We start from the raw sequence: 26,231 nt of genomic DNA on the forward strand, positions 1-26,231 counted from the left end.
TCCTACACCTTTTAAGCTAGAAATGCCGTTCCAATATCAACAAATTCGCAACGGTCTCGATCAAGTTGTTTGTATAGAATTTTTGAAATCTGTTACACTGTTTCCGTTTTTCACTTTCTTGTCCTCTTTATGTCCTCCCTCCGCTTTCATTTGATCTCTCAAGAAACTCAAGTGCCCCATTGTGACATCATCACTTCCAAGTGACATTCTTTGTAAGTGAAATCAAGCAATTTTTTGACACAAATCAGCAAATAAATCCACTTTGCAACCACTTAGACAAGAAATGTCAAGTTTTCCAGCTTCGTCTACTTCTCTGCTACTCAAATCTGGAGTTTGGAGAAAAAATGATATTCGCATCAAAAGTTACAGGAGTTTAAGTAACAGCACCAACATCAGTTTCTGTAACATTTTGGCAAGCAGTGTCTATTTTGACCAATAATGCAACAAGTTAGACAAGAAGTTAGAGTGAATGGGATATTCGTCTACTTCTCTGCTATTCATAGCTGTGTTCAGAATCAAAATATTCCATACGGAACTTACGGTACAGCTGTTTTTGTAACTGCATTACCACGTGTTTTTTAACCTTCCCAAACAACGGTCGTTTTGACCACTTTCGGAGCATTTTTGAGGAAAAAAGTTCCGCAAACTAAAATCTTCCCCTGCTACTCTGCTCTTCATAGAAAAAGGCGACTTTCAAATCGGGGCTACCAATCTGTAACTATAGCCGTTTTCGTAACCCATCGCCTCACTTTCAAGTGTCTGTAAATCATGCCAGCAGCAAGGCAATTTATTACTTTCCCAAACAACTATCATTTCGACCACTAAACAAACAGTTACACAAACATAGTTTGGCATAAAATCTTCCTCTACTTCTCTGCTTCTCAAGGGCGGAAACGCTTTTAAAATTGGGTCTACCGTTCTCGAGGGAGAGCGATTTAAGAAACCCCTCACCTGCTCTTCACTAAAAGCTCTCTGTGTCAATACTGATATTCCAAAATGGAACCGTTGGCTAGGATACTCGCCGACGCTGCAGGGCCAAAATCACGAGGAGACACTCCTCCTACACCTTTTAAGCTAGAAATGCCGTTCCAATATCAACAAATTCGCAACGGTCTCGATCAAGTTGTTTGTATAGAATTTTTGAAATCTGTTACACTGTTTCCGTTTTTCACTTTCTTGTCCTCTTTATGTCCTCCCTCCGCTTTCATTTGATCTCTCAAGAAACTCAAGTGCCCCATTGTGACATCATCACTTCCAAGTGACATTCTTTGTAAGTGAAATCAAGCAATTTTTTGACACAAATCAGCAAATAAATCCACTTTGCAACCACTTAGACAAGAAATGTCAAGTTTTCCAGCTTCGTCTACTTCTCTGCTACTCAAATCTGGAGTTTGGAGAAAAAATGATATTCGCATCAAAAGTTACAGGAGTTTAAGTAACAGCACCAACATCAGTTTCTGTAACATTTTGGCAAGCAGTGTCTATTTTGACCAATAATGCAACAAGTTAGACAAGAAGTTAGAGTGAATGGGATATTCGTCTACTTCTCTGCTATTCATAGCTGTGTTCAGAATCAAAATATTCCATACGGAACTTACGGTACAGCTGTTTTTGTAACTGCATTACCACGTGTTTTTTAACCTTCCCAAACAACGGTCGTTTTGACCACTTTCGGAGCATTTTTGAGGAAAAAAGTTCCGCAAACTAAAATCTTCCCCTGCTACTCTGCTCTTCATAGAAAAAGGCGACTTTCAAATCGGGGCTACCAATCTGTAACTATAGCCGTTTTCGTAACCCATCGCCTCACTTTCAAGTGTCTGTAAATCATGCCAGCAGCAAGGCAATTTATTACTTTCCCAAACAACTATCATTTCGACCACTAAACAAACAGTTACACAAACATAGTTTGGCATAAAATCTTCCTCTACTTCTCTGCTTCTCAAGGGCGGAAACGCTTTTAAAATTGGGTCTACCGTTCTCGAGGGAGAGCGATTTAAGAAACCCCTCACCTGCTCTTCACTAAAAGCTCTCTGTGTCAATACTGATATTCCAAAATGGAACCGTTGGCTAGGATACTCGCCGACGCTGCAGGGCCAAAATCACGAGGAGACACTCCTCCTACACCTTTTAAGCTAGAAATGCCGTTCCAATATCAACAAATTCGCAACGGTCTCGATCAAGTTGTTTGTATAGAATTTTTGAAATCTGTTACACTGTTTCCGTTTTTCACTTTCTTGTCCTCTTTATGTCCTCCCTCCGCTTTCATTTGATCTCTCAAGAAACTCAAGTGCCCCATTGTGACATCATCACTTCCAAGTGACATTCTTTGTAAGTGAAATCAAGCAATTTTTTGACACAAATCAGCAAATAAATCCACTTTGCAACCACTTAGACAAGAAATGTCAAGTTTTCCAGCTTCGTCTACTTCTCTGCTACTCAAATCTGGAGTTTGGAGAAAAAATGATATTCGCATCAAAAGTTACAGGAGTTTAAGTAACAGCACCAACATCAGTTTCTGTAACATTTTGGCAAGCAGTGTCTATTTTGACCAATAATGCAACAAGTTAGACAAGAAGTTAGAGTGAATGGGATATTCGTCTACTTCTCTGCTATTCATAGCTGTGTTCAGAATCAAAATATTCCATACGGAACTTACGGTACAGCTGTTTTTGTAACTGCATTACCACGTGTTTTTTAACCTTCCCAAACAACGGTCGTTTTGACCACTTTCGGAGCATTTTTGAGGAAAAAAGTTCCGCAAACTAAAATCTTCCCCTGCTACTCTGCTCTTCATAGAAAAAGGCGACTTTCAAATCGGGGCTACCAATCTGTAACTATAGCCGTTTTCGTAACCCATCGCCTCACTTTCAAGTGTCTGTAAATCATGCCAGCAGCAAGGCAATTTATTACTTTCCCAAACAACTATCATTTCGACCACTAAACAAACAGTTACACAAACATAGTTTGGCATAAAATCTTCCTCTACTTCTCTGCTTCTCAAGGGCGGAAACGCTTTTAAAATTGGGTCTACCGTTCTCGAGGGAGAGCGATTTAAGAAACTCCTCACCTGCTCTTCACTAAAAGCTCTCTGTGTCAATACTGATATTCCAAAATGGAACCGTTGGCTAGGATACTCGCCGACGCTGCAGGGCCAAAATCATGAGGAGACACTCCTCCTACACCTTTTAAGCTAGAAATGCCGTTCCAATATCAACAAATTCGCAACGGTCTCGATCAAGTTGTTTGTATAGAATTTTTGAAATCTGTTACACTGTTTCCGTTTTTCACTTTCTTGTCCTCTTTATGTCCTCCCTCCGCTTTCATTGGATCTCTCAAGAAACTCAAGTGCCCCATTGTGACATCATCACTTCCAAGTGACATTCTTTGTAAGTGAAATCAAGCAATTTTTTGACACAAATCAGCAAATAAATCCACTTTGCAACCACTTAGACAAGAAATGTCAAGTTTTCCAGCTTCGTCTACTTCTCTGCTACTCAAATCTGGAGTTTGGAGAAAAAATGATATTCGCATCAAAAGTTACAGGAGTTTAAGTAACAGCACCAACATCAGTTTCTGTAACATTTTGGCAAGCAGTGTCTATTTTGACCAATAATGCAACAAGTTAGACAAGAAGTTAGAGTGAATGGGATATTCGTCTACTTCTCTGCTATTCATAGCTGTGTTCAGAATCAAAATATTCCATACGGAACTTACGGTACAGCTGTTTTTGTAACTGCATTACCACGTGTTTTTTAACCTTCCCAAACAACGGTCGTTTTGACCACTTTCGGAGCATTTTTGAGGAAAAAAGTTCCGCAAACTAAAATCTTCCCCTGCTACTCTGCTCTTCATAGAAAAAGGCGACTTTCAAATCGGGGCTACCAATCTGTAACTATAGCCGTTTTCGTAACCCATCGCCTCACTTTCAAGTGTCTGTAAATCATGCCAGCAGCAAGGCAATTTATTACTTTCCCAAACAACTATCATTTCGACCACTAAACAAACAGTTACACAAACATAGTTTGGCATAAAATCTTCCTCTACTTCTCTGCTTCTCAAGGGCGGAAACGCTTTTAAAATTGGGTCTACCGTTCTCGAGGGAGAGCGATTTAAGAAACTCCTCACCTGCTCTTCACTAAAAGCTCTCTGTGTCAATACTGATATTCCAAAATGGAACCGTTGGCTAGGATACTCGCCGACGCTGCAGGGCCAAAATCATGAGGAGACACTCCTCCTACACCTTTTAAGCTAGAAATGCCGTTCCAATATCAACAAATTCGCAACGGTCTCGATCAAGTTGTTTGTATAGAATTTTTGAAATCTGTTACACTGTTTCCGTTTTTCACTTTCTTGTCCTCTTTATGTCCTCCCTCCGCTTTCATTGGATCTCTCAAGAAACTCAAGTGCCCCATTGTGACATCATCACTTCCAAGTGACATTCTTTGTAAGTGAAATCAAGCAATTTTTTGACACAAATCGGCAAATAAATCCACTTTGCAACCACTTAGACAAGAAATGTCAAGTTTTCCAGCTTCGTCTACTTCTCTGCTACTCAAATCTGGAGTTTGGAGAAAAAATGATATTCGCATCAAAAGTTACAGGAGTTTAAGTAACAGCACCAACATCAGTTTCTGTAACATTTTGGCAAGCAGTGTCTATTTTGACCAATAATGCAACAAGTTAGACAAGAAGTTAGAGTGAATGGGATATTCGTCTACTTCTCTGCTATTCATAGCTGTGTTCAGAATCAAAATATTCCATACGGAACTTACGGTACAGCTGTTTTTGTAACTGCATTACCACGTGTTTTTTAACCTTCCCAAACAACGGTCGTTTTGACCACTTTCGGAGCATTTTTGAGGAAAAAAGTTCCGCAAACTAAAATCTTCCCCTGCTACTCTGCTCTTCATAGAAAAAGGCGACTTTCAAATCGGGGCTACCAATCTGTAACTATAGCCGTTTTCGTAACCCATCGCCTCACTTTCAAGTGTCTGTAAATCATGCCAGCAGCAAGGCAATTTATTACTTTCCCAAACAACTATCATTTCGACCACTAAACAAACAGTTACACAAACATAGTTTGGCATAAAATCTTCCTCTACTTCTCTGCTTCTCAAGGGCGGAAACGCTTTTAAAATTGGGTCTACCGTTCTCGAGGGAGAGCGATTTAAGAAACCCCTCACCTGCTCTTCACTAAAAGCTCTCTGTGTCAATACTGATATTCCAAAATGGAACTGTTGGCTAGGATACTCGCCGACGCTGCAGGGCCAAAATCATGAGGAGACACTCCTCCTACACCTTTTAAGCTAGAAATGCCATTCCAATATCAACAAATTCGCAACGGTCTCAATCAAGTTGTTTGTATAGAATTTTTGAAATCTGTTACACTGTTTCCGTTTTTCACTTTCTTGTCCTCTTTATGTCCTCCCTCCGCTTTCATTGGATCTCTCAAGAAACTCAAGTGCCCCATTGTGACATCATCACTTCCAAGTGACATTCTTTGTAAGTGAAATCAAGCAATTTTTTGACACAAATCAGCAAATAAATCCACTTTGCAACCACTTAGACAAGAAATGTCAAGTTTTCCAGCTTCGTCTACTTCTCTGCTACTCAAATCTGGAGTTTGGAGAAAAAATGATATTCGCATCAAAAGTTACAGGAGTTTAAGTAACAGCACCAACATCAGTTTCTGTAACATTTTGGCAAGCAGTGTCTATTTTGACCAATAATGCAACAAGTTAGACAAGAAGTTAGAGTGAATGGGATATTCGTCTACTTCTCTGCTATTCATAGCTGTGTTCAGAATCAAAATATTCCATACGGAACTTACGGTACAGCTGTTTTTGTAACTGCATTACCACGTGTTTTTTAACCTTCCCAAACAACGGTCGTTTTGACCACTTTCGGAGCATTTTTGAGGAAAAAAGTTCCGCAAACTAAAATCTTCCCCTGCTACTCTGCTCTTCATAGAAAAAGGCGACTTTCAAATCGGGGCTACCAATCTGTAACTATAGCCGTTTTCGTAACCCATCGCCTCACTTTCAAGTGTCTGTAAATCATGCCAGCAGCAAGGCAATTTATTACTTTCCCAAACAACTATCATTTCGACCACTAAACAAACAGTTACACAAACATAGTTTGGCATAAAATCTTCCTCTACTTCTCTGCTTCTCAAGGGCGGAAACGCTTTTAAAATTGGGTCTACCGTTCTCGAGGGAGAGCGATTTAAGAAACCCCTCACCTGCTCTTCACTAAAAGCTCTCTGTGTCAATACTGATATTCCAAAATGGAACTGTTGGCTAGGATACTCGCCGACGCTGCAGGGCCAAAATCATGAGGAGACACTCCTCCTACACCTTTTAAGCTAGAAATGCCATTCCAATATCAACAAATTCGCAACGGTCTCAATCAAGTTGTTTGTATAGAATTTTTGAAATCTGTTACACTGTTTCCGTTTTTCACTTTCTTGTCCTCTTTATGTCCTCCCTCCGCTTTCATTGGATCTCTCAAGAAACTCAAGTGCCCCATTGTGACATCATCACTTCCAAGTGACATTCTTTGTAAGTGAAATCAAGCAATTTTTTGACACAAATCAGCAAATAAATCCACTTTGCAACCACTTAGACAAGAAATGTCAAGTTTTCCAGCTTCGTCTACTTCTCTGCTACTCAAATCTGGAGTTTGGAGAAAAAATGATATTCGCATCAAAAGTTACAGGAGTTTAAGTAACAGCACCAACATCAGTTTCTGTAACATTTTGGCAAGCAGTGTCTATTTTGACCAATAATGCAACAAGTTAGACAAGAAGTTAGAGTGAATGGGATATTCGTCTACTTCTCTGCTATTCATAGCTGTGTTCAGAATCAAAATATTCCATACGGAACTTACGGTACAGCTGTTTTTGTAACTGCATTACCACGTGTTTTTTAACCTTCCCAAACAACGGTCGTTTTGACCACTTTCGGAGCATTTTTGAGGAAAAAAGTTCCGCAAACTAAAATCTTCCCCTGCTACTCTGCTCTTCATAGAAAAAGGCGACTTTCAAATCGGGGCTACCAATCTGTAACTATAGCCGTTTTCGTAACCCATCGCCTCACTTTCAAGTGTCTGTAAATCATGCCAGCAGCAAGGCAATTTATTACTTTCCCAAACAACTATCATTTCGACCACTAAACAAACAGTTACACAAACATAGTTTGGCATAAAATCTTCCTCTACTTCTCTGCTTCTCAAGGGCGGAAACGCTTTTAAAATTGGGTCTACCGTTCTCGAGGGAGAGCGATTTAAGAAACTCCTCACCTGCTCTTCACTAAAAGCTCTCTGTGTCAATACTGATATTCCAAAATGGAACCGTTGGCTAGGATACTCGCCGACGCTGCAGGGCCAAAATCATGAGGAGACACTCCTCCTACACCTTTTAAGCTAGAAATGCCGTTCCAATATCAACAAATTCGCAACGGTCTCGATCAAGTTGTTTGTATAGAATTTTTGAAATCTGTTACACTGTTTCCGTTTTTCACTTTCTTGTCCTCTTTATGTCCTCCCTCCGCTTTCATTGGATCTCTCAAGAAACTCAAGTGCCCCATTGTGACATCATCACTTCCAAGTGACATTCTTTGTAAGTGAAATCAAGCAATTTTTTGACACAAATCAGCAAATAAATCCACTTTGCAACCACTTAGACAAGAAATGTCAAGTTTTCCAGCTTCGTCTACTTCTCTGCTACTCAAATCTGGAGTTTGGAGAAAAAATGATATTCGCATCAAAAGTTACAGGAGTTTAAGTAACAGCACCAACATCAGTTTCTGTAACATTTTGGCAAGCAGTGTCTATTTTGACCAATAATGCAACAAGTTAGACAAGAAGTTAGAGTGAATGGGATATTCGTCTACTTCTCTGCTATTCATAGCTGTGTTCAGAATCAAAATATTCCATACGGAACTTACGGTACAGCTGTTTTTGTAACTGCATTACCACGTGTTTTTTAACCTTCCCAAACAACGGTCGTTTTGACCACTTTCGGAGCATTTTTGAGGAAAAAAGTTCCGCAAACTAAAATCTTCCCCTGCTACTCTGCTCTTCATAGAAAAAGGCGACTTTCAAATCGGGGCTACCAATCTGTAACTATAGCCGTTTTCGTAACCCATCGCCTCACTTTCAAGTGTCTGTAAATCATGCCAGCAGCAAGGCAATTTATTACTTTCCCAAACAACTATCATTTCGACCACTAAACAAACAGTTACACAAACATAGTTTGGCATAAAATCTTCCTCTACTTCTCTGCTTCTCAAGGGCGGAAACGCTTTTAAAATTGGGTCTACCGTTCTCGAGGGAGAGCGATTTAAGAAACCCCTCACCTGCTCTTCACTAAAAGCTCTCTGTGTCAATACTGATATTCCAAAATGGAACTGTTGGCTAGGATACTCGCCGACGCTGCAGGGCCAAAATCATGAGGAGACACTCCTCCTACACCTTTTAAGCTAGAAATGCCATTCCAATATCAACAAATTCGCAACGGTCTCAATCAAGTTGTTTGTATAGAATTTTTGAAATCTGTTACACTGTTTCCGTTTTTCACTTTCTTGTCCTCTTTATGTCCTCCCTCCGCTTTCATTGGATCTCTCAAGAAACTCAAGTGCCCCATTGTGACATCATCACTTCCAAGTGACATTCTTTGTAAGTGAAATCAAGCAATTTTTTGACACAAATCAGCAAATAAATCCACTTTGCAACCACTTAGACAAGAAATGTCAAGTTTTCCAGCTTCGTCTACTTCTCTGCTACTCAAATCTGGAGTTTGGAGAAAAAATGATATTCGCATCAAAAGTTACAGGAGTTTAAGTAACAGCACCAACATCAGTTTCTGTAACATTTTGGCAAGCAGTGTCTATTTTGACCAATAATGCAACAAGTTAGACAAGAAGTTAGAGTGAATGGGATATTCGTCTACTTCTCTGCTATTCATAGCTGTGTTCAGAATCAAAATATTCCATACGGAACTTACGGTACAGCTGTTTTTGTAACTGCATTACCACGTGTTTTTTAACCTTCCCAAACAACGGTCGTTTTGACCACTTTCGGAGCATTTTTGAGGAAAAAAGTTCCGCAAACTAAAATCTTCCCCTGCTACTCTGCTCTTCATAGAAAAAGGCGACTTTCAAATCGGGGCTACCAATCTGTAACTATAGCCGTTTTCGTAACCCATCGCCTCACTTTCAAGTGTCTGTAAATCATGCCAGCAGCAAGGCAATTTATTACTTTCCCAAACAACTATCATTTCGACCACTAAACAAACAGTTACACAAACATAGTTTGGCATAAAATCTTCCTCTACTTCTCTGCTTCTCAAGGGCGGAAACGCTTTTAAAATTGGGTCTACCGTTCTCGAGGGAGAGCGATTTAAGAAACCCCTCACCTGCTCTTCACTAAAAGCTCTCTGTGTCAATACTGATATTCCAAAATGGAACTGTTGGCTAGGATACTCGCCGACGCTGCAGGGCCAAAATCATGAGGAGACACTCCTCCTACACCTTTTAAGCTAGAAATGCCATTCCAATATCAACAAATTCGCAACGGTCTCAATCAAGTTGTTTGTATAGAATTTTTGAAATCTGTTACACTGTTTCCGTTTTTCACTTTCTTGTCCTCTTTATGTCCTCCCTCCGCTTTCATTGGATCTCTCAAGAAACTCAAGTGCCCCATTGTGACATCATCACTTCCAAGTGACATTCTTTGTAAGTGAAATCAAGCAATTTTTTGACACAAATCAGCAAATAAATCCACTTTGCAACCACTTAGACAAGAAATGTCAAGTTTTCCAGCTTCGTCTACTTCTCTGCTACTCAAATCTGGAGTTTGGAGAAAAAATGATATTCGCATCAAAAGTTACAGGAGTTTAAGTAACAGCACCAACATCAGTTTCTGTAACATTTTGGCAAGCAGTGTCTATTTTGACCAATAATGCAACAAGTTAGACAAGAAGTTAGAGTGAATGGGATATTCGTCTACTTCTCTGCTATTCATAGCTGTGTTCAGAATCAAAATATTCCATACGGAACTTACGGTACAGCTGTTTTTGTAACTGCATTACCACGTGTTTTTTAACCTTCCCAAACAACGGTCGTTTTGACCACTTTCGGAGCATTTTTGAGGAAAAAAGTTCCGCAAACTAAAATCTTCCCCTGCTACTCTGCTCTTCATAGAAAAAGGCGACTTTCAAATCGGGGCTACCAATCTGTAACTATAGCCGTTTTCGTAACCCATCGCCTCACTTTCAAGTGTCTGTAAATCATGCCAGCAGCAAGGCAATTTATTACTTTCCCAAACAACTATCATTTCGACCACTAAACAAACAGTTACACAAACATAGTTTGGCATAAAATCTTCCTCTACTTCTCTGCTTCTCAAGGGCGGAAACGCTTTTAAAATTGGGTCTACCGTTCTCGAGGGAGAGCGATTTAAGAAACCCCTCACCTGCTCTTCACTAAAAGCTCTCTGTGTCAATACTGATATTCCAAAATGGAACTGTTGGCTAGGATACTCGCCGACGCTGCAGGGCCAAAATCATGAGGAGACACTCCTCCTACACCTTTTAAGCTAGAAATGCCATTCCAATATCAACAAATTCGCAACGGTCTCAATCAAGTTGTTTGTATAGAATTTTTGAAATCTGTTACACTGTTTCCGTTTTTCACTTTCTTGTCCTCTTTATGTCCTCCCTCCGCTTTCATTGGATCTCTCAAGAAACTCAAGTGCCCCATTGTGACATCATCACTTCCAAGTGACATTCTTTGTAAGTGAAATCAAGCAATTTTTTGACACAAATCAGCAAATAAATCCACTTTGCAACCACTTAGACAAGAAATGTCAAGTTTTCCAGCTTCGTCTACTTCTCTGCTACTCAAATCTGGAGTTTGGAGAAAAAATGATATTCGCATCAAAAGTTACAGGAGTTTAAGTAACAGCACCAACATCAGTTTCTGTAACATTTTGGCAAGCAGTGTCTATTTTGACCAATAATGCAACAAGTTAGACAAGAAGTTAGAGTGAATGGGATATTCGTCTACTTCTCTGCTATTCATAGCTGTGTTCAGAATCAAAATATTCCATACGGAACTTACGGTACAGCTGTTTTTGTAACTGCATTACCACGTGTTTTTTAACCTTCCCAAACAACGGTCGTTTTGACCACTTTCGGAGCATTTTTGAGGAAAAAAGTTCCGCAAACTAAAATCTTCCCCTGCTACTCTGCTCTTCATAGAAAAAGGCGACTTTCAAATCGGGGCTACCAATCTGTAACTATAGCCGTTTTCGTAACCCATCGCCTCACTTTCAAGTGTCTGTAAATCATGCCAGCAGCAAGGCAATTTATTACTTTCCCAAACAACTATCATTTCGACCACTAAACAAACAGTTACACAAACATAGTTTGGCATAAAATCTTCCTCTACTTCTCTGCTTCTCAAGGGCGGAAACGCTTTTAAAATTGGGTCTACCGTTCTCGAGGGAGAGCGATTTAAGAAACCCCTCACCTGCTCTTCACTAAAAGCTCTCTGTGTCAATACTGATATTCCAAAATGGAACTGTTGGCTAGGATACTCGCCGACGCTGCAGGGCCAAAATCATGAGGAGACACTCCTCCTACACCTTTTAAGCTAGAAATGCCATTCCAATATCAACAAATTCGCAACGGTCTCAATCAAGTTGTTTGTATAGAATTTTTGAAATCTGTTACACTGTTTCCGTTTTTCACTTTCTTGTCCTCTTTATGTCCTCCCTCCGCTTTCATTGGATCTCTCAAGAAACTCAAGTGCCCCATTGTGACATCATCACTTCCAAGTGACATTCTTTGTAAGTGAAATCAAGCAATTTTTTGACACAAATCAGCAAATAAATCCACTTTGCAACCACTTAGACAAGAAATGTCAAGTTTTCCAGCTTCGTCTACTTCTCTGCTACTCAAATCTGGAGTTTGGAGAAAAAATGATATTCGCATCAAAAGTTACAGGAGTTTAAGTAACAGCACCAACATCAGTTTCTGTAACATTTTGGCAAGCAGTGTCTATTTTGACCAATAATGCAACAAGTTAGACAAGAAGTTAGAGTGAATGGGATATTCGTCTACTTCTCTGCTATTCATAGCTGTGTTCAGAATCAAAATATTCCATACGGAACTTACGGTACAGCTGTTTTTGTAACTGCATTACCACGTGTTTTTTAACCTTCCCAAACAACGGTCGTTTTGACCACTTTCGGAGCATTTTTGAGGAAAAAAGTTCCGCAAACTAAAATCTTCCCCTGCTACTCTGCTCTTCATAGAAAAAGGCGACTTTCAAATCGGGGCTACCAATCTGTAACTATAGCCGTTTTCGTAACCCATCGCCTCACTTTCAAGTGTCTGTAAATCATGCCAGCAGCAAGGCAATTTATTACTTTCCCAAACAACTATCATTTCGACCACTAAACAAACAGTTACACAAACATAGTTTGGCATAAAATCTTCCTCTACTTCTCTGCTTCTCAAGGGCGGAAACGCTTTTAAAATTGGGTCTACCGTTCTCGAGGGAGAGCGATTTAAGAAACCCCTCACCTGCTCTTCACTAAAAGCTCTCTGTGTCAATACTGATATTCCAAAATGGAACCGTTGGCTAGGATACTCGCCGACGCTGCAGGGCCAAAATCATGAGGAGACACTCCTCCTACACCTTTCAAGCTAGAAATGCCGTTCCAATATCAACAAATTCGCAACGGTCTCGATCAAGTTGTTTGTATAGAATTTTTGAAATCTGTTACACTGTTTCCGTTTTTCACTTTCTTGTCCTCTTTATGTCCTCCCTCCGCTTTCATTGGATCTCTCAAGAAACTCAAGTGCCCCATTGTGACATCATCACTTCCAAGTGACATTCTTTGTAAGTGAAATCAAGCAATTTTTTGATACAAATCAGCAAATAAATCCACTTTGCAACCACTTAGACAAGAAATGTCAAGTTTTCCAGCTTCGTCTACTTCTCTGCCACTCAAATCTGGAGTTTGGAGAAAAAATGATATTCGCATCAAAAGTTACAGGAGTTTAAGTAACAGCACCAACATCAGTTTCTGTAACATTTTGGCAAGCAGTGTCTATTTTGACCAATAATGCAACAAGTTAGACAAGAAGTTAGAGTGAATGGGATATTCATCTACTTCTCTGCTATTCATAGCTGTGTTCAGAATCAAAATATTCCATACGGAACTTACGGTACAGCTGTTTTTGTAACTGCATTACCACGTGTTTTTTAACCTTCCCAAACAACGGTCGTTTTGACCACTTTCGGAGCATTTTTGAGGAAAAAAGTTCCGCAAACTAAAATCTTCCCCTGCTACTCTGCTCTTCATAGAAAAAGGCGACTTTCAAATTGGGGCTACCAATCTGTAACTATAGCCGTTTTCGTAACCCATCGCCTCACTTTCAAGTGTCTGTAAATCATGCCAGCAGCAAGGCAATTTATTACTTTCCCAAACAACTATCATTTCGACCACTAAACAAACAGTTACACAAACATAGTTTGGCATAAAATCTTCCTCTACTTCTCTGCTTCTCAAGGGCGGAAACGCTTTTAAAATTGGGTCTACCGTTCTCGAGGGAGAGCGATTTAAGAAACCCCTCACCTGCTCTTCACTAAAAGCTCTCTGTGTCAATACTGATATTCCAAAATGGAACCGTTGGCTAGGATACTCGCCGACGCTGCAGGGCCAAAATCATGAGGAGACACTCCTCCTACACCTTTTAAGCTAGAAATGCCGTTCCAATATCAACAAATTCGCAACGGTCTCGATCAAGTTGTTTGTATAGAATTTTTGAAATCTGTTACACTGTTTCCGTTTTTCACTTTCTTGTCCTCTTTATGTCCTCCCTCCGCTTTCATTGGATCTCTCAAGAAACTCAAGTGCCCCATTGTGACATCATCACTTCCAAGTGACATTCTTTGTAAGTGAAATCAAGCAATTTTTTGACACAAATCAGCAAATAAATCCACTTTGCAACCACTTAGACAAGAAATGTCAAGTTTTCCAGCTTCGTCTACTTCTCTGCTACTCAAATCTGGAGTTGGGAGAAAAAATGATATTCGCATCAAAAGTTACAGGAGTTTAAGTAACAGCACCAACATCAGTTTCTGTAACATTTTGGCAAGCAGTGTCTATTTTGACCAATAATGCAACAAGTTAGACAAGAAGTTAGAGTGAATGGGATATTCGTCTACTTCTCTGCTATTCATAGCTGTGTTCAGAATCAAAATATTCCATACGGAACTTACGGTACAGCTGTTTTTGTAACTGCATTACCATGTGTTTTTTAACCTTCCCAAACAACGGTCGTTTTGACCACTTTCGGAGCATTTTTGAGGAAAAAAGTTCCGCAAACTAAAATCTTCCCCTGCTACTCTGCTCTTCATAGAAAAAGGCGACTTTCAAATCGGGGCTACCAATCTGTAACTATAGCCGTTTTCGTAACCCATCGCCTCACTTTCAAGTGTCTGTAAATCATGCCAGCAGCAAGGCAATTTATTACTTTCCCAAACAACTATCATTTCGACCACTAAACAAACAGTTACACAAACATAGTTTGGCATAAAATCTTCCTCTACTTCTCTGCTTCTCAAGGGCGGAAACGCTTTTAAAATTGGGTCTACCGTTCTCGAGGGAGAGCGATTTAAGAAACCCCTCACCTGCACTTCACTAAAAGCTCTCTGTGTCAATACTGATATTCCAAAATGGAACTGTTGGCTAGGATACTCGCCGACGCTGCAGGGCCAAAATCATGAGGAGACACTCCTCCTACACCTTTTAAGCTAGAAATGCCGTTCCAATATCAACAAATTCGCAACGGTCTCGATCAAGTTGTTTGTATAGAATTTTTGAAATCTGTTACACTGTTTCCGTTTTTCACTTTCTTGTCCTCTTTATGTCCTCCCTCCGCTTTCATTGGATCTCTCAAGAAACTCAAGTGCCCCATTGTGACATCATCACTTCCAAGTGACATTCTTTGTAAGTGAAATCAAGCAATTTTTTGACACAAATCAGCAAATAAATCCACTTTGCAACCACTTAGACAAGAAATGTCAAGTTTTCCAGCTTCGTCTACTTCTCTGCTACTCAAATCTGGAGTTTGGAGAAAAAATGATATTCGCATCAAAAGTTACAGGAGTTTAAGTGACAGCACCAACATCAGTTTCTGTAACATTTTGGCAAGCAGTGTCTATTTTGACCAATAATGCAACAAGTTAGACAAGAAGTTAGAGTGAATGGGATATTCGTCTACTTCTCTGCTATTCATAGCTGTGTTCAGAATCAAAATATTCCATACGGAACTTACGGTACAGCTGTTTTTGTAACTGCATTACCACGTGTTTTTTAACCTTCCCAAACAACGGTCGTTTTGACCACTTTCGGAGCATTTTTGAGGAAAAAAGTTCCGCAAACTAAAATCTTCCCCTGCTACTCTGCTCTTCATAGAAAAAGGCGACTTTCAAATCGGGGCTACCAATCTGTAACTATAGCCGTTTTCGTAACCCATCGCCTCACTTTCAAGTGTCTGTAAATCATGCCAGCAGCAAGGCAATTTATTACTTTCCCAAACAACTATCATTTCGACCACTAAACAAACAGTTACACAAACATAGTTTGGCATAAAATCTTCCTCTACTTCTCTGCTTCTCAAGGGCGGAAACGCTTTTAAAATTGGGTCTACCGTTCTCGAGGGAGAGCGATTTAAGAAACCCCTCACCTGCACTTCACTAAAAGCTCTCTGTGTCAATACTGATATTCCAAAATGGAACTGTTGGCTAGGATACTCGCCGACGCTGCAGGGCCAAAATCATGAGGAGACACTCCTCCTACACCTTTTAAGCTAGAAATGCCGTTCCAATATCAACAAATTCGCAACGGTCTCGATCAAGTTGTTTGTATAGAATTTTTGAAATCTGTTACACTGTTTCCGTTTTTCACTTTCTTGTCCTCTTTATGTCCTCCCTCCGCTTTCATTGGATCTCTCAAGAAACTCAAGTGCCCCATTGTGACATCATCACTTCCAAGTGACATTCTTTGTAAGTGAAATCAAGCAATTTTTTGACACAAATCAGCAAATAAATCCACTTTGCAACCACTTAGACAAGAAATGTCAAGTTTTCCAGCTTCGTCTACTTCTCTGCTACTCAAATCTGGAGTTTGGAGAAAAAATGATATTCGCATCAAAAGTTACAGGAGTTTAAGTGACAGCACCAACATCAGTTTCTGTAACATTTTGGCAAGCAGTGTCTATTTTGACCAATAATGCAACAAGTTAGACAAGAAGTTAGAGTGAATGGGATATTCGTCTACTTCTCTGCTATTCATAGCTGTGTTCAGAATCAAAATATTCCATACGGAACTTACGGTACAGCTGTTTTTGTAACTGCATTACCACGTGTTTTTTAACCTTCCCAAACAACGGTCGTTTTGACCACTTTCGGAGCATTTTTGAGGAAAAAAGTTCCGCAAACTAAAATCTTCCCCTGCTACTCTGCTCTTCATAGAAAAAGGCGACTTTCAAATCGGGGCTACCAATCTGTAACTATAGCCGTTTTCGTAACCCATCGCCTCACTTTCAAGTGTCTGTAAATCATGCCAGCAGCAAGGCAATTTATTACTTTCCCAAACAACTATCATTTCGACCACTAAACAAACAGTTACACAAACATAGTTTGGCATAAAATCTTCCTCTACTTCTCTGCTTCTCAAGGGCGGAAACGCTTTTAAAATTGGGTCTACCGTTCTCGAGGGAGAGCGATTTAAGAAACCCCTCACCTGCTCTTCACTAAAAGCTCTCTGTGTCAATACTGATATTCCAAAATGGAACTGTTGGCTAGGATACTCGCCGACGCTGCAGGGCCAAAATCATGAGGAGACACTCCTCCTACACCTTTTAAGCTAGAAATGCCGTTCCAATATCAACAAATTCGCAACGGTCTCGATCAAGTTGTTTGTATAGAATTTTTGAAATCTGTTACACTGTTTCCGTTTTTCACTTTCTTGTCCTCTTTATGTCCTCCCTCCGCTTTCATTGGATCTCTCAAGAAACTCAAGTGCCCCATTGTGACATCATCACTTCCAAGTGACATTCTTTGTAAGTGAAATCAAGCAATTTTTTGACACAAATCAGCAAATAAATCCACTTTGCAACCACTTAGACAAGAAATGTCAAGTTTTCCAGCTTCGTCTACTTCTCTGCTACTCAAATCTGGAGTTTGGAGAAAAAATGATATTCGCATCAAAAGTTACAGGAGTTTAAGTGACAGCACCAACATCAGTTTCTGTAACATTTTGGCAAGCAGTGTCTATTTTGACCAATAATGCAACAAGTTAGACAAGAAGTTAGAGTGAATGGGATATTCGTCTACTTCTCTGCTATTCATAGCTGTGTTCAGAATCAAAATATTCCATACGGAACTTACGGTACAGCTGTTTTTGTAACTGCATTACCACGTGTTTTTTAACCTTCCCAAACAACGGTCGTTTTGACCACTTTCGGAGCATTTTTGAGGAAAAAAGTTCCGCAAACTAAAATCTTCCCCTGCTACTCTGCTCTTCATAGAAAAAGGCGACTTTCAAATCGGGGCTACCAATCTGTAACTATAGCCGTTTTCGTAACCCATCGCCTCACTTTCAAGTGTCTGTAAATCATGCCAGCAGCAAGGCAATTTATTACTTTCCCAAACAACTATCATTTCGACCACTAAACAAACAGTTACACAAACATAGTTTGGCATAAAATCTTCCTCTACTTCTCTGCTTCTCAAGGGCGGAAACGCTTTTAAAATTGGGTCTACCGTTCTCGAGGGAGAGCGATTTAAGAAACCCCTCACCTGCTCTTCACTAAAAGCTCTCTGTGTCAATACTGATATTCCAAAATGGAACTGTTGGCTAGGATACTCGCCGACGCTGCAGGGCCAAAATCATGAGGAGACACTCCTCCTACACCTTTTAAGCTAGAAATGCCGTTCCAATATCAACAAATTCGCAACGGTCTCGATCAAGTTGTTTGTATAGAATTTTTGAAATCTGTTACACTGTTTCCGTTTTTCACTTTCTTGTCCTCTTTATGTCCTCCCTCCGCTTTCATTGGATCTCTCAAGAAACTCAAGTGCCCCATTGTGACATCATCACTTCCAAGTGACATTCTTTGTAAGTGAAATCAAGCAATTTTTTGACACAAATCAGCAAATAAATCCACTTTGCAACCACTTAGACAAGAAATGTCAAGTTTTCCAGCTTCGTCTACTTCTCTGCTACTCAAATCTGGAGTTTGGAGAAAAAATGATATTCGCATCAAAAGTTACAGGAGTTTAAGTGACAGCACCAACATCAGTTTCTGTAACATTTTGGCAAGCAGTGTCTATTTTGACCAATAATGCAACAAGTTAGACAAGAAGTTAGAGTGAATGGGATATTCGTCTACTTCTCTGCTATTCATAGCTGTGTTCAGAATCAAAATATTCCATACGGAACTTACGGTACAGCTGTTTTTGTAACTGCATTACCACGTGTTTTTTAACCTTCCCAAACAACGGTCGTTTTGACCACTTTCGGAGCATTTTTGAGGAAAAAAGTTCCGCAAACTAAAATCTTCCCCTGCTACTCTGCTCTTCATAGAAAAAGGCGACTTTCAAATCGGGGCTACCAATCTGTAACTATAGCCGTTTTCGTAACCCATCGCCTCACTTTCAAGTGTCTGTAAATCATGCCAGCAGCAAGGCAATTTATTACTTTCCCAAACAACTATCATTTCGACCACTAAACAAACAGTTACACAAACATAGTTTGGCATAAAATCTTCCTCTACTTCTCTGCTTCTCAAGGGCGGAAACGCTTTTAAAATTGGGTCTACCGTTCTCGAGGGAGAGCGATTTAAGAAACCCCTCACCTGCACTTCACTAAAAGCTCTCTGTGTCAATACTGATATTCCAAAATGGAACTGTTGGCTAGGATACTCGCCGACGCTGCAGGGCCAAAATCATGAGGAGACACTCCTCCTACACCTTTTAAGCTAGAAATGCCGTTCCAATATCAACAAATTCGCAACGGTCTCGATCAAGTTGTTTGTATAGAATTTTTGAAATCTGTTACACTGTTTCCGTTTTTCACTTTCTTGTCCTCTTTATGTCCTCCCTCCGCTTTCATTGGATCTCTCAAGAAACTCAAGTGCCCCATTGTGACATCATCACTTCCAAGTGACATTCTTTGTAAGTGAAATCAAGCAATTTTTTGACACAAATCAGCAAATAAATCCACTTTGCAACCACTTAGACAAGAAATGTCAAGTTTTCCAGCTTCGTCTACTTCTCTGCTACTCAAATCTGGAGTTTGGAGAAAAAATGATATTCGCATCAAAAGTTACAGGAGTTTAAGTGACAGCACCAACATCAGTTTCTGTAACATTTTGGCAAGCAGTGTCTATTTTGACCAATAATGCAACAAGTTAGACAAGAAGTTAGAGTGAATGGGATATTCGTCTACTTCTCTGCTATTCATAGCTGTGTTCAGAATCAAAATATTCCATACGGAACTTACGGTACAGCTGTTTTTGTAACTGCATTACCACGTGTTTTTTAACCTTCCCAAACAACGGTCGTTTTGACCACTTTCGGAGCATTTTTGAGGAAAAAAGTTCTGCAAACTAAAATCTTCCCCTGCTACTCTGCTCTTCATAGAAAAAGGCGACTTTCAAATCGGGGCTACCAATCTGTAACTATAGCCGTTTTCGTAACCCATCGCCTCACTTTCAAGTGTCTGTAAATCATGCCAGCAGCAAGGCAATTTATTACTTTCCCAAACAACTATCATTTCGACCACTAAACAAACAGTTACACAAACATAGTTTGGCATAAAATCTTCCTCTACTTCTCTGCTTCTCAAGGGCGGAAACGCTTTTAAAATTGGGTCTACCGTTCTCGAGGGAGAGCGATTTAAGAAACCCCTCACCTGCACTTCACTAAAAGCTCTCTGTGTCAATACTGATATTCCAAAATGGAACTGTTGGCTAGGATACTCGCCGACGCTGCAGGGCCAAAATCATGAGGAGACACTCCTCCTACACCTTTTAAGCTAGAAATGCCGTTCCAATATCAACAAATTCGCAACGGTCTCGATCAAGTTGTTTGTATAGAATTTTTGAAATCTGTTACACTGTTTCCGTTTTTCACTTTCTTGTCCTCTTTATGTCCTCCCTCCGCTTTCATTGGATCTCTCAAGAAACTCAAGTGCCCCATTGTGACATCATCACTTCCAAGTGACATTCTTTGTAAGTGAAATCAAGCAATTTTTTGACACAAATCAGCAAATAAATCCACTTTGCAACCACTTAGACAAGAAATGTCAAGTTTTCCAGCTTCGTCTACTTCTCTGCTACTCAAATCTGGAGTTTGGAGAAAAAATGATATTCGCATCAAAAGTTACAGGAGTTTAAGTGACAGCACCAACATCAGTTTCTGTAACATTTTGGCAAGCAGTGTCTATTTTGACCAATAATGCAACAAGTTAGACAAGAAGTTAGAGTGAATGGGATATTCGTCTACTTCTCTGCTATTCATAGCTGTGTTCAGAATCAAAATATTCCATACGGAACTTACGGTACAGCTGTTTTTGTAACTGCATTACCACGTGTTTTTTAACCTTCCCAAACAACGGTCGTTTTGACCACTTTCGGAGCATTTTTGAGGAAAAAAGTTCCGCAAACTAAAATCTTCCCCTGCTACTCTGCTCTTCATAGAAAAAGGCGACTTTCAAATCGGGGCTACCAATCTGTAACTATAGCCGTTTTCGTAACCCATCGCCTCACTTTCAAGTGTCTGTAAATCATGCCAGCAGCAAGGCAATTTATTACTTTCCCAAACAACTATCATTTCGACCACTAAACAAACAGTTACACAAACATAGTTTGGCATAAAATCTTCCTCTACTTCTCTGCTTCTCAAGGGCGGAAACGCTTTTAAAATTGGGTCTACCGTTCTCGAGGGAGAGCGATTTAAGAAACCCCTCACCTGCTCTTCACTAAAAGCTCTCTGTGTCAATACTGATATTCCAAAATGGAACTGTTGGCTAGGATACTCGCCGACGCTGCAGGGCCAAAATCATGAGGAGACACTCCTCCTACACCTTTTAAGCTAGAAATGCCGTTCCAATATCAACAAATTCGCAACGGTCTCGATCAAGTTGTTTGTATAGAATTTTTGAAATCTGTTACACTGTTTCCGTTTTTCACTTTCTTGTCCTCTTTATGTCCTCCCTCCGCTTTCATTGGATCTCTCAAGAAACTCAAGTGCCCCATTGTGACATCATCACTTCCAAGTGACATTCTTTGTAAGTGAAATCAAGCAATTTTTTGACACAAATCAGCAAATAAATCCACTTTGCAACCACTTAGACAAGAAATGTCAAGTTTTCCAGCTTCGTCTACTTCTCTGCTACTCAAATCTGGAGTTTGGAGAAAAAATGATATTCGCATCAAAAGTTACAGGAGTTTAAGTAACAGCACCAACATCAGTTTCTGTAACATTTTGGCAAGCAGTGTCTATTTTGACCAATAATGCAACAAGTTAGACAAGAAGTTAGAGTGAATGGGATATTCGTCTACTTCTCTGCTATTCATAGCTGTGTTCAGAATCAAAATATTCCATACGGAACTTACGGTACAGCTGTTTTTGTAACTGCATTACCATGTGTTTTTTAACCTTCCCAAACAACGGTCGTTTTGACCACTTTCGGAGCATTTTTGAGGAAAAAAGTTCCGCAAACTAAAATCTTCCCCTGCTACTCTGCTCTTCATAGAAAAAGGCGACTTTCAAATCGGGGCTACCAATCTGTAACTATAGCCGTTTTCGTAACCCATCGCCTCACTTTCAAGTGTCTGTAAATCATGCCAGCAGCAAGGCAATTTATTACTTTCCCAAACAACTATCATTTCGACCACTAAACAAACAGTTACACAAACATAGTTTGGCATAAAATCTTCCTCTACTTCTCTGCTTCTCAAGGGCGGAAACGCTTTTAAAATTGGGTCTACCGTTCTCGAGGGAGAGCGATTTAAGAAACCCCTCACCTGCTCTTCACTAAAAGCTCTCTGTGTCAATACTGATATTCCAAAATGGAACCGTTGGCTAGGATACTCGCCGACGCTGCAGGGCCAAAATCATGAGGAGACACTCCTCCTACACCTTTTAAGCTAGAAATGCCGTTCCAATATCAACAAATTCGCAACGGTCTCGATCAAGTTGTTTGTATAGAATTTTTTAAATCTGTTACACTGTTTCCGTTTTTCACTTTCTTGTCCTCTTTATGTCCTCCCTCCGCTTTCATTGGATCTCTCAAGAAACTCAAGTGCCCCATTGTGACATCATCACTTCCAAGTGACATTCTTTGTAAGTGAAATCAAGCAATTTTTTGACACAAATCAGCAAATAAATCCACTTTGCAACCACTTAGACAAGAAATGTCAAGTTTTCCAGCTTCGTCTACTTCTCTGCTACTCAAATCTGGAGTTTGGAGAAAAAATGATATTCGCATCAAAAGTTACAGGAGTTTAAGTAACAGCACCAACATCAGTTTCTGTAACATTTTGGCAAGCAGTGTCTATTTTGACCAATAATGCAACAAGTTAGACAAGAAGTTAGAGTGAATGGGATATTCGTCTACTTCTCTGCTATTCATAGCTGTGTTCAGAATCAAAATATTCCATACGGAACTTACGGTACAGCTGTTTTTGTAACTGCATTACCATGTGTTTTTTAACCTTCCCAAACAACGGTCGTTTTGACCACTTTCGGAGCATTTTTGAGGAAAAAAGTTCCGCAAACTAAAATCTTCCCCTGCTACTCTGCTCTTCATAGAAAAAGGCGACTTTCAAATCGGGGCTACCAATCTGTAACTATAGCCGTTTTCGTAACCCATCGCCTCACTTTCAAGTGTCTGTAAATCATGCCAGCAGCAAGGCAATTTATTACTTTCCCAAACAACTATCATTTCGACCACTAAACAAACAGTTACACAAACATAGTTTGGCATAAAATCTTCCTCTACTTCTCTGCTTCTCAAGGGCGGAAACGCTTTTAAAATTGGGTCTACCGTTCTCGAGGGAGAGCGATTTAAGAAACCCCTCACCTGCTCTTCACTAAAAGCTCTCTGTGTCAATACTGATATTCCAAAATGGAACCGTTGGCTAGGATACTCGCCGACGCTGCAGGGCCAAAATCATGAGGAGACACTCCTCCTACACCTTTTAAGCTAGAAATGCCGTTCCAATATCAACAAATTCGCAACGGTCTCGATCAAGTTGTTTGTATAGAATTTTTGAAATCTGTTACACTGTTTCCGTTTTTCACTTTCTTGTCCTCTTTATGTCCTCCCTCCGCTTTCATTGGATCTCTCAAGAAACTCAAGTGCCCCATTGTGACATCATCACTTCCAAGTGACATTCTTTGTAAGTGAAATCAAGCAATTTTTTGACACAAATCAGCAAATAAATCCACTTTGCAACCACTTAGACAAGAAATGTCAAGTTTTCCAGCTTCGTCTACTTCTCTGCTACTCAAATCTGGAGTTTGGAGAAAAAATGATATTCGCATCAAAAGTTACAGGAGTTTAAGTAACAGCACCAACATCAGTTTCTGTAACATTTTGGCAAGCAGTGTCTATTTTGACCAATAATGCAACAAGTTAGACAAGAAGTTAGAGTGAATGGGATATTCGTCTACTTCTCTGCTATTCATAGCTGTGTTCAGAATCAAAATATTCCATACGGAACTTACGGTACAGCTGTTTTTGTAACTGCATTACCATGTGTTTTTTAACCTTCCCAAACAACGGACCACTTTCGGAGCATTTTTGAGGAAAAAAGTTCCGCAAACTAAAATCTTCCCCTGCTACTCTGCTCTTCATAGAAAAAGGCGACTTTCAAATCGGGGCTACCAATCTGTAACTATAGCCGTTTTCGTAACCCATCGCCTCACTTTCAAGTGTCTGTAAATCATGCCAGCAGCAAGGCAATTTATTACTTTCCCAAACAACTATCATTTCGACCACTAAACAAACAGTTACACAAACATAGTTTGGCATAAAATCTTCCTCTACTTCTCTGCTTCTCAAGGGCGGAAACGCTTTTAAAATTGGGTCTACCGTTCTCGAGGGAGAGCGATTTAAGAAACCCCTCACCTGCTCTTCACTAAAAGCTCTCTGTGTCAATACTGATATTCCAAAATGGAACTGTTGGCTAGGATACTCGCCGACGCTGCAGGGCCAAAATCATGAGGAGACACTCCTCCTACACCTTTTAAGCTAGAAATGCCGTTCCAATATCAACAAATTCGCAACGGTCTCGATCAAGTTGTTTGTATAGAATTTTTGAAATCTGTTACACTGTTTCCGTTTTTCACTTTCTTGTCCTCTTTATGTCCTCCCTCCGCTTTCATTGGATCTCTCAAGAAACTCAAGTGCCCCATTGTGACATCATCACTTCCAAGTGACATTCTTTGTAAGTGAAATCAAGCAATTTTTTGACACAAATCAGCAAATAAATCCACTTTGCAACCACTTAGACAAGAAATGTCAAGTTTTCCAGCTTCGTCTACTTCTCTGCTACTCAAATCTGGAGTTTGGAGAAAAAATGATATTCGCATCAAAAGTTACAGGAGTTTAAGTAACAGCACCAACATCAGTTTCTGTAACATTTTGGCAAGCAGTGTCTATTTTGACCAATAATGCAACAAGTTAGACAAGAAGTTAGAGTGAATGGGATATTCGTCTACTTCTCTGCTATTCATAGCTGTGTTCAGAATCAAAATATTCCATACGGAACTTACGGTACAGCTGTTTTTGTAACTGCATTACCATGTGTTTTTTAACCTTCCCAAACAACGGACCACTTTCGGAGCATTTTTGAGGAAAAAAGTTCCGCAAACTAAAATCTTCCCCTGCTACTCTGCTCTTCATAGAAAAAGGCGACTTTCAAATCGGGGCTACCAATCTGTAACTATAGCCGTTTTCGTAACCCATCGCCTCACTTTCAAGTGTCTGTAAATCATGCCAGCAGCAAGGCAATTTATTACTTTCCCAAACAACTATCATTTCGACCACTAAACAAACAGTTACACAAACATAGTTTGGCATAAAATCTTCCTCTACTTCTCTGCTTCTCAAGGGCGGAAACGCTTTTAAAATTGGGTCTACCGTTCTCGAGGGAGAGCGATTTAAGAAACCCCTCACCTGCTCTTCACTAAAAGCTCTCTGTGTCAATACTGATATTCCAAAATGGAACTGTTGGCTAGGATACTCGCCGACGCTGCAGGGCCAAAATCATGAGGAGACACTCCTCCTACACCTTTTAAGCTAGAAATGCCGTTCCAATATCAACAAATTCGCAACGGTCTCGATCAAGTTGTTTGTATAGAATTTTTGAAATCTGTTACACTGTTTCCGTTTTTCACTTTCTTGTCCTCTTTATGTCCTCCCTCCGCTTTCATTGGATCTCTCAAGAAACTCAAGTGCCCCATTGTGACATCATCACTTCCAAGTGACATTCTTTGTAAGTGAAATCAAGCAATTTTTTGACACAAATCAGCAAATAAATCCACTTTGCAACCACTTAGACAAGAAATGTCAAGTTTTCCAGCTTCGTCTACTTCTCTGCTACTCAAATCTGGAGTTTGGAGAAAAAATGATATTCGCATCAAAAGTTACAGGAGTTTAAGTAACAGCACCAACATCAGTTTCTGTAACATTTTGGCAAGCAGTGTCTATTTTGACCAATAATGCAACAAGTTAGACAAGAAGTTAGAGTGAATGGGATATTCGTCTACTTCTCTGCTATTCATAGCTGTGTTCAGAATCAAAATATTCCATACGGAACTTACGGTACAGCTGTTTTTGTAACTGCATTACCATGTGTTTTTTAACCTTCCCAAACAACGGTCGTTTTGACCACTTTCGGAGCATTTTTGAGGAAAAAAGTTCCGCAAACTAAAATCTTCCCCTGCTACTCTGCTCTTCATAGAAAAAGGCGACTTTCAAATCGGGGCTACCAATCTGTAACTATAGCCGTTTTCGTAACCCATCGCCTCACTTTCAAGTGTCTGTAAATCATGCCAGCAGCAAGGCAATTTATTACTTTCCCAAACAACTATCATTTCGACCACTAAACAAACAGTTACACAAACATAGTTTGGCAT

The sequence above is a fragment of the Oncorhynchus mykiss genome, chromosome 10, assembly GCF_013265735.2.
Source record: "Oncorhynchus mykiss isolate Arlee chromosome 10, USDA_OmykA_1.1, whole genome shotgun sequence".
NCBI classification, from domain to species: domain Eukaryota; kingdom Metazoa; phylum Chordata; class Actinopteri; order Salmoniformes; family Salmonidae; genus Oncorhynchus; species Oncorhynchus mykiss.